Source organism: Sciurus vulgaris, assembly GCF_902686455.1.
Source record: "Sciurus vulgaris genome assembly, chromosome: 7".
Taxonomy (NCBI): domain Eukaryota; kingdom Metazoa; phylum Chordata; class Mammalia; order Rodentia; family Sciuridae; genus Sciurus; species Sciurus vulgaris.
The window spans coordinates 105,590,577-105,601,154 of record NC_136467.1 but is presented as its reverse complement, the minus strand read 5'-3'; positions in this window follow the sequence as shown (position 1 = coordinate 105,601,154).

The window sequence follows — 10,578 nt, the reverse complement described above, 5'->3', positions numbered from 1 at the left end:
ATAGAGAAGGACAGGATTGAGCAGAGAGAAGTTTGACTATGACACCCTTGCATAGAATACTGCTGATTCTGTGAGGTTCTCTGGAACTGGGATGGCCCTGAAGAGTTATCCCCAAATTGGGGGTGTTGAGCAGTCATAAAATGAGAGCTGTCCCTGAGAAGAGAGAGTAACTTAGCCAGGTGTGGTGGTACATGTCTGTGATCCCAGCAGCTTGGAAGGTTTAAGCAGGAGGATTGCAGGTTTGAAGCCAGCTGCAGCAATTTAGCAAGGCCCTAAGTATTTTAGCGAGACCCTGTCTCAAAATATAAAATAAAAAGGGCTGGGGCTGTGGTTCATGGTTAAGCACCTCTGGGTTCAATCCCTGATCCTGCCCACCCCCCAAAAAAGGGGGAGTACATTGGATGAAGTGCCTGCCTTCACTGAGGATAATCATGGGGAGAAGGGGTTAGCTAGGAGTTGCTACCTATCAATCCTTCCACTAGCTGAGGAATGAGCGCTTCCGGTCTAAAAGAAAATCCTAAATCTGCACAATGTAGGACAGTGTGTACTACAAATTTAAAATCGTATTTTAATAGTAAAAGAGAGGCATTTAGAGAATTGCCCAGGAGAAAATAACTCTCTTTGTGTTCATTCCTCTAGAGACTTAGTAACTTGAACCCAGAAACCTTCCCTACTCGAAGAATGACTCGGCCCTCCCACAAAACAAATAAAAATCTGGGAGTGACTTATTTAGTGAAACTGCTGATAAGTGGTCAATTAACCTCTCACCTCCCCACCAGTCTATCTAAGTTAGACCAAAATTATCACTCCTGGGGTGTGGACTCCAAGCGGTCCCCCAGCAAAACAAGCAGGAAACCTGTGTAACCTGAGCAAATAAATCAGGGCCTGAATGCTTTTGCTCTGAGTCTTGCTGTCCTGTTGCACCCACAGTAAAAACCATAAATCTGGGCCTGGGGATGTAGTTCAGTAGTATATCACTTAGCTAGCATGCACAAAACTCCTGGTTAAATCCCTAGTATTGCTGAGAGAGACAGAGATAGAGATAGAGATAGAGATAGAGAGAGAGAGAGAGAGAGAGAGAGAGAGCAAGAGAGAGAGAGGAAAAACAAAGAAAGATATGTAAACTTGACTCCCAAGATCTTGAAAATAATCAGGTCTTTACAGAAGAAGAATGGAGGAAGGATGGATTGTATAGAGGAAAATGAGTGGTGGGGAGGGGTGGGGGGAAGGAAAAAAAATAGAATGAGACAAACATCATTACCCTATGTACATGTATGATTACACAAATGGTGTGACTCTACTTCGTGCACAACCAGAGAAATGAAAGTTGTACCCCATTTGTGTACAATGACTCAAAATAAAAAATAAAAAAGGAAGATTTACAACTCAATTCACAATAGCTAAACTATGGAACCAATCTAGATGCCCTTCAACAGATGAATGGATAAAGAAAATTTGGTACATACACATAATGGAATATTACTCAACTTTAAAGAAGAATGAAATTATGGCATTTACAGGTAAATGGGTGGAACTAGAGAATATCATAAGTGAAATAAGCCAATCCTGAAAAACCAAAGACCGAATGTTTTCTCTGATAAGCAGATGCTGGCACACAGTGTGTGATGTGGGGGTGGATAAAGAACTTTGGAGTGTGCAGAGGAGAATGAGGGGAGGGGTGGGGTGGGGGGATGGGAAGGATGGTGGAATGAAACAGACATTATAACCCTATATACATGTATGATTACACTACTGGTGTGACTCAGCACCATGTAAGCCAGAGGAATGAGAAGTTATGCTCCATTTGTGTACAGTGTGTCAAAATGCATTCTACTGTCATGTACAATTAATTAGAACAAATCAAAAAAGGAAGACTTTTAAAAATATCTATCTATATATACTTCACAAAAATCCTGCTTGAACAGCAAATTTCTAGGCTCCATCCATCTGTTACTGCTCTCCAAATCTCTTTTTATTACTATTACCAAAAGCTTAATCCTTATCCCTGAAGTCAACAAAAAGGACATAGTTTTGAGAAGAAGAAAAAAAATCTTACATTTAGCTTTACTTAACAGAAAGGAATCTATGATTTAGAAAGTTTAAATAACTGCCCAAATGTTAACTATCTGGTAACAAATTTGAGATTTGAACTCAGACTTCTTTATTACCAAGATCTGTATTCTTTTTACTACCCCTGTATTACTTGGACTTTTAAATTATTTCCATTTGCAATGTACTAATAATAGATAATAGTCACATGCATCATCCAGTCCCTTGAGTTAATCTAAGTTCTGATGTAATCTCTAGATAGAAAGAAAAACATACAAACCATGCATTATAAGTATAAAAACATATTGTAAACATGCAAGGAAGAATCTATTTAATGATAAGGAGGTCCTATGCATTTTTCATTTACATTTTCTCTCTTTTTTAAACTAAAAATGTAACCATTGTCTTTCCACGCCAATAATGCTCTCACAAACATGGTGAATGTTCCTAAAACCTGCCAGGTGTTCTGTAAGAAGCGTGGCAAACACCAAGACCATAAAGTGACACAGTACAAAAAGGGGAAGGATTCTCTGAATGCACAGGGAAAGCAGTGTTATGAAACTGTGGCTGAAATAAAACAGTGTAAAATTTGATCATGTCACACTCTCACCAGAATCAAATGTTCAGGCTGCCTGCCTGAGTACCAATATTTGTGAGATGAGTGTAGGGAGGAAGGAATCTCGTGTGTTCAAGGCTGGCCCAGAAGGTGATACAGGGCTGGTTCCTCAAAGCTCTGTCTTCCCTAGTCAACAAAGGTTGTGATGGGGAAAGGAAGGGGAGAGGCAGTGAGGATGCAGGTGGGGCAGGGCCCTCCTTGGCCGTATCTTCTCCAGAGCATCACAGTGATCTCTGACCTTCCACTAAGGAAGGGTGTAATAAAGACCTTCTGGGTTCCTGAAATGTGATGAAATGTGAACTGAAATTCTGACTCAAATTTTTAGCTAGGCTACTACCCTTGGATGCCCAAGAGGATGCAAAATAAATTTTTTGGTATTGGCAAAAAAATGATTTTTATAAATTAGATAAAGAATAATAGTGTATTAGAGAACCCAACATTTCTCATTCATTCACTCCTCTTTTGTTGGTCACTCATTCATTTTACAAACATTTGTTAAGCATTCTCTATTTTACAGTACAGGTAAGTGAAGTCAACCTCCAACTTTAGGACTCAAACTAGTTAATGAGGTGACTCCACCAGCAATTGCAATAGTGTGCTAGGGCAGATGGTGCTGTCGGAGCCCTGGGGAAAGAGAAGGATGGGGGAAGGGTGGCAGGGAAGAGGATACCTAATTCAACCTGGGAATTGGGTCCTGTATCTTGAAGAATTCTCAGAGTTTTCAGAAGACAAGAGTTGGCAAAAGATGTTCCCTTCACAAGGAATAATGTTAGCAAAGACCCAGAGGTAGGAAAGAGGTGTGGGGCATTGGAGAGCTTGCCACTGGTTTGCTGGAATGGGGTGTGGAGACGTCAAAGGCTAGGAAGGCATGAAATGCTGGTCTGAGGAATTTACTCTTTATCTCAATGGGATGTGGAGCCTCAGAAAACTCTTTAGCAGAGCATCACTATAATCTGATGAATGTAGCACAGTCAAGTGCAGTGGAGCTCACGTGGGTGTTGAATCTATATAAATTGCATTTCCTATTTGAAAATGATAATAAAGAATTGAAATTGTGAATAAAGCACTTTTTTTGTAAATTAAATACATATATCCTGATACCTATTTAATAAATATACATAAATTATATATGAAAAGTATGTATACACATACACATTACTCTCATCCACTTGCTTTTAAATATGTTATTTTTTTAATGGAATTAATGCCAAAGCAGTAGAAATTATATGCACAAATTATATGCTTATCTCTTTTTTGTTTTTTTATTGTAAACAAATGGGATACATGTTGTTTCTCTGTTTGTACATGGCGTAAAGGCATACCATTTGTGTAATCATAAATTTACATAGAGTAATGTTGCTTGATTCATTCTGTTATTTTTTCCCTTCCCCCCACCCCTCCCACCCCTCTTTACCCTCTATACAGTACTTCCTTCCTCCATACTTGCCCCCCTCCCTAACCCTAACTCTAACCCTAACACTAACCCTTCCCTCCCCCCAATTATGTGTCATCCTCCACTTATTAGCGATATCATTCGTCCTTTGGCTTTTTGAGATTGGCTTATCTCACTTAGCATGATATTCTCCAATTTCATCCATTTGCCTGCAAATGCCATAATTTTATCATTCTTTATGGCTGAGTAATATTCCATTGTATATATATACCACAGTTTCTTTATCCACTCATCAATTGAAGGGCATCTAGGTTGGTTCCACAGTCTGGCTATTGTGAATTGAGCAGCTATGAACATTGATGTGGCTGTATCTCTGTAGTATGCTGATTTTAAGTCCTTTGGGTATAGGCCAAGGAGTGGGATAGCTGGGTCAAATGGAGGGTCCATTCCAAGTTTTCTAAGGAATCTCCACACTGCTTTCCATAGTGGCTGCACTAATTTGCAGCCCCACCAGCAACGTATGAGTGTACCTTTCTCCCCACATCCTCGCCAACACCTGTTGTTGCTCGTATTCTTGATAATCGCCATTCTAATTGGTGTGAGATGGAATCTTAGGGTGGTTTTGATTTGCATTTCTCTTATTACTAGAGATGTTGAACATTTTTCCATATGTTTGTTGATTGCTCGTAGATCTTCTTCTGTGAAGTGTCTATTCATTTCCTTAGCCCATTTGTCGACTGGATTATTTGAATTCTTGGAGTAGAGTTTTTTGAGTTCTTTATAGATTCTGGAGATTAGTGCTCTATCTGAAGTATGATTGGCAAAGATATTCTCCCACTCTGTAGGCTCTTTCTTCGCATTGCTTATAGTTTCCTTTGCTGAGAGAAAGCTTTTTAGTTTGAATCTATCCCAGTGGTTGATTCTAGCTTTTATTTCTTGTGCAATGGGAGTCCTGTTAAGGAAGTCTGATCCTAGACCAACAAGGTGAAGATTTGGACCTACTTTTTCTTCTATAATCTGCAGGATCTCTGGTCTGATTCCGAGGTCCTTAATCCATTTTGAGTTTAGTTTCATGCATGGTGAGAGATATGGGTTTAGTTTCATTCTGTTGCATATGGATTTCCAATTCTCCCAGCACCATTTGTTGAAGAGGCTATCTTTTCTCCATTGCATATTTTTGGCACCTTTGTCTAGTATGAGAAAATTGTATTTATTTGGGTTTGTGTTCGTGTCCTCTATTCTGTACCATTGATCTACCTTTCTATTTTGGTACCAATACCATGGCGTTTTTGTTACTATTGCTTTGTAGTAGAGTTGAAGATCTGGTATTGCAATACCCCCTGTTTCACTCTTCCTGCTAAGGATTGCTTTAGCTATTCTGGGTTTCTCATTCTTCCAGATGAGTTTCATAATTGCTTACTCTATTTCTGTAAGGTATGTCATTGGGATTTTAATTGGAATTGCATTGAATTTGTATAGCACTTTAGGTAGTATGGCCATTTTGACAATATTAATTCTTCCTATCCAAGAACATGGAAGATCTTTCCATCTTCTAAGCTGTTCTTTAATTTCTTTCTTTAGTGTTGTATAGTTCTCATTGTAGAGGTCTTTCACCTCTTTTGTGAGATTGATTCCCAAGTATTTTATTTTTTTCGAGGCTATTGTGAATGGGGTATTTTTCCAATTTCTCTTTCTGAAGATTCATCACTTATGTATAAAAATGCGTTGGATTTGTGGGCATTGATCTTGTAACCTGCTACTTTACTGAAATCACTTATGAGTTCTAAGAGTTTTCAGGTGGAATTTCCTGGTTCCTCTAAATATATAATCATGTCATCAGCGAACAGGGATAGTTTGAGTTCTTCTTTTCCTATTTGCATCCCTTTAATTTCTTTGGTTTGTCTAATTGCTCTGGCCAGAGTCTCAAGAACGATGTTGAATAGAAGTGGTGAAAGAGGGCATCCCTGCCTTGTTCCAGTTTTTAGGGGGAATGCTTTCAGTTTTTAACCATTTAGAATGATATTAGCCATGGGCTTAGCATAAATGGCCTTTACAATGTTAAGGAATGTTCCCACTATCCCTATGTTTTCTAGTGTTTTGAGCATGAAGGGGTGCTGTATTTTATCAAATGCTTTTTCTGCATCTATTGAAATAATCATGTGATTCTTGACTTTAAGTCTATTAATATGGTGAATTACGTTTATTGATTTCCTGATGTTGAACCAACCTTGCATCCCTGGGATGAAACCCACTTGATCATGGTGCACTATCTTTTTAATATGTTTTTGTATGCGATTTGCTAAAATTTTGTTGAGAATTTTTGCGTCAATGTTCATTAAGGATATTGGTCTGAAATTTTCTTTCCTTGATGAGTCTCTGTCTGGTTTAGGTATCAGGGTGATATTGGCTTCATAGAATGAGTTTGGGAGGGTTCCCTCCTCTTCTATTTTATGGAATACTTTGAGAAGTATTGGAATGAGCTCTTCTTTAAAGGTTTTGTAGAACTCGGCTGAGAACCCATCTCGTCCCGGACTTTTCTTTGTTGGTAGGCTTTTGATGACTTCTTCTATTTCAGTACTTGAAATTGGTCTATTTAAATTGTTTATGTCCTCCTCGTTCAGTTTAGGCAATTCATATGTCTCTAGAAACCTGTTGATGTCTTCGAAATTTTCTATTTTGTTGGAGTATAGATTTTCAAAATAGCTTCTAATTATGTTTTGTATTTCAATCCTGTCTGTTGTGATATTTCCTTGTTCATTCCAAATTTTAGTGATTTGGGTTTTCTCTCGTCTTCTCTTTGTTAGTGTGGCTAAAGGTTTATCAATTTTGTTTATTTTTTCGAAGAACCAACTATTTATTTTGTCAATTTTTTGTATTGTTTCTTTTGTTTCAATTTCATTGATTTCAGCTCTGAGTTTAACTATTTCCTGTCTTCTACTACTTTTGGTGCTGGTCTGTTCTTCTTTTTCTAGGGCTTTGAGCTGTAGTGTTAGGTTGTTTATTTGTTGAGTTTTACTTCTTTTATTAAATGCGCTCCATGAAATAAATTTCCCTCTAAGTACTGCTTTCATAGTGTCCCAGAGATTTTGATATGATGTTTCTTTGTTCTCATTTACCTCTAAGAATTTTTTAATTTCCTTCCTAATATCTTCTGTTATCCATTCATCATATAATAGCATATTGTTTAATCTCCAGATGTTGGAATAGTTTCTGTGTTTTACTCTTTCATTTATTTCTAAGTTCAATCCATTATGATCTGATAGAATACATGCTAGTGTCTCTATCTTCTTGTATTTGCTAACATTAGCTTTGTGGCATAATATATGGTCTATTTTAGAGAAGGATCCATGTGCTGCTGAGAAGAAAGTGTATTCGCTCTTGGTTGGATGGTATATTCTATAAATATCCGTTAAGTCTAAATTATTGATTGTGTTATTGAGATCTATGGTTTCTTTGTTCAATTTTTGTCTGGAAGATCTGTCCAGTGGTGAGAGAGGCATGTTAAAATCACCTAGTATTATTGTGTTATGGTCTATTTGTTTTCTGAAATTGAGAAGGATTTGTTTGACATACATGGATGAGCCACTGTTTGGGGCATAGATGTTTATGATTGTTATATCTTGCTGATTTATGCTTCCCTTAAGCAGTATGAAATGACCTTCTTTATCCCTTCTGACTAACTTTGGCTTGAAGTCCACATTATCGGAAATGAGGATGGATACTCCAGCTTTTTTGCTGAGTCCATGTGCATGGTATGTTTTTCCCCATCCTTTCACCTTTAGTCTATGGGTATCTTTTTCCATGAGGTGAGTCTCTTGCAGGCAACATATTGTTGGATCTTTCTTTTTAATCCAATCTGCCAGTCTATGTCTTTTGATTGATGAATTCAGGCCATTAACATTCAGGGTTATTATAGAGATATGATTTGGTTTCCCGGTCATTTGGTTCATTTTTTATTTATTTGTTTGACACAACTTGTTTCCTCCTTTATTTGACAATTCCTTTAGGATAATTCCTCCCTTTGCTGATTTGCTTCTTTGTTTTTCATCTCTTCCTCATGGAATATTTTGCTGAGAATGTTCTGTAATGCTGGCTTTCTTTTTGTAAATTCTTTTAGCTTTTGTTTATCATGGAAGGATTTTATTTCATCGTCAAATTTGAAGGTAAGTTTTGCTGGGTATAAGATTCTTGGTTGGCATCCATTTTCTTTCAGGGCTTGAAAAATGTTGTTCCAGGCCCTTCTAGCTTTTAGGGTCTGGATTAAAAAATCTGCTGATATCCATATTGGTTTCCCCCTGAATGTAATTTGGTTCTTTTCTCTCACAGCCTTTAAAATTCTGTCTTTATTTTGTATGTTAGGTATTTTCATTATAATGTGCCTTGGTGTGGGTCTGTTGTAATTTTGTGTATTTGGAGTCCTATAAGCCTCTTGAACCTGATTTTCCATTTCATTCTTCAGATTTGGGAAATTTTCTGATATTATTTCATTGAATAAATTGTTCATTCTTTGGCTTGTTTCTCTAAGCCTTCCTCAATCCCAATAATTCTTAAATTTGGCCTTTTCATGATATCCCATAGTTCTTGTAGATTCTGTTCATGATTTCTTACCATCTTCTCTGTTTGTTCAACTTTGTTTTCAAGGTTAAATATTTTGTCTTCAATGTCTGAGGTTCTGTCTTCCAGGTGTTCTATCCTATTGGATATGCTTTCTATGGAGTTCTTAATTTGGTTTATTGTTTCCTTCATGTCAAGGATTTCTGTTTGGTTTTTTTTCAATATCTCTAACTCTTTATTGAAATGATCTTTTGCTTCCTGTATTTGCTCTTTTAACTGTCGATTGGTGCGATCATTCAATGCTTGCATTTGCTCTTTCATCTCATCGTTTGCTTCTCTGATCATTTTAATTATGTACATTCTGAACTCCTTTTCTGTCATTTCTTCTGCCATGCTGTCATTGGGTTTTATTGATGTAACATCTAGATTTGTTTGCAGCATTTTCTTTCCTTGTTTTCTCATACTGTTCAGGTATCAGTGGACCGCTGAGATATTGCAGATTTCCTCTATTGACTTACAATGTCCCTGAAGATTTCTATATATATCCCCCCTTAGCCTTCAGTAGGCTGAAGTCTTGGAGGAAGTTGATAATGCGGTGCTCCACAAGGAAGCTGCCTCTCTAGGAGTGGTGGCCTTCAGGTGGGGTATAATTCCTGCTAGTGGGCAGAGGTGCCTCCACTTGTTGACCAATGGTCATCCAAAGGGGACCTAGGCTGCTGGCTGAGGCAAGGCCTGTTTGGGCCTGAGTCTCTGGTTTTACCATCCTTGTGGGGAAACCTCACCCGGCAGGGAAGACTCACCCGGTGGGGAGGTCTCGCTGGTCAGTTCCCTCCTAGAGGTTCCCCTCAATTTACAGCTACCGCCTGGGCTGGGCTGCCTTCCTCTGCAAAGTTCCCAGGGGCCTGGCCCTACCTCCTGGGCCTGGGAGCCTCACCCTTCGCAGATGACTCTCCTTAGGCTGCCCCTCCTCAGAGAATCTGCCCGCAGGCCTGGAATCTTCGCTCCGCCCTAAGCCTGTCTCTGTGCGGCTCTTCCACCAAGAAGCCTCCTAGATCCTGGGACCCTGCTCTGCACCTAATCGCCTGGCTATGCGGCCCCTCCTCTGAGCAGCCACCTGGGGCCCCGAACAATCGCTCTGAGACCCAGAGACCCGCCACACGCCTTTCCTCCAGACAGCCGCCCAGTATTCCGGTGCGGTCACTAGGAGTCTAAGAAACTCACTGCGTGCCTCCACCTCCCACCAACCACCCGTAGCCCTGGGCAATCAATCACTCCGAGTCGAAGTGACCCTCCCCGTTCCTCCTCCTTTTCCAGATAACCCTCCGGGTGTTCAGGAGCGGTCGCTCTGAGTGGCTCTGAATCCACGTGACCCGCTGCACGGGTCTTCTGGGCAACCGCCCGGAGCTCTGGTGCGGCCACTCAAGACCAAGCGACCCACCACGCTTCTCCTCCAGGCAGCCCCCCTGTGTTCAGGAGCTGTCACTTTAAGTCCAAACAACTCACCACTCGCCTTCTCCTCTGAGCAGCCGCCTGGAGCGCTAATGTAGTCACTGCGAGTCCAAACGACCCGCCGCGCTCCTCCTCCTCCTCCTCCTCCTACTCCTCCGGGCAGGCCCCGGGGTTCAGAAGTGGTCTGAGTCCAAACAGCTCGCCACGCAGCCCCTCCTCTGGCAACTGCCTGTAGCTCTGGTGCAGTCACTCTGAATCCAAGCGGCCACGTTCCTCCTCCTCCTCCTCCTCCTCCTACTCCTCCGGGCAGGCCCCGGTGTTCAGAAGTGGTCTGAGTCCAAACAGCTCGCCACGCAGCCCCTCCTCTGGCAACCGCCTGTAGCTCTGGTGCAGTCACTCTGAATCCAAGCGGCCACGTTCCTCCTCCTCCTCCTCAGGGCAGGCCCCGGTGTTCTGAGTCCACACAGCTCTCCTCGCCACTCCTCCCCTGGGCAGCCGCCGGAGCCCCAGTGGTTGC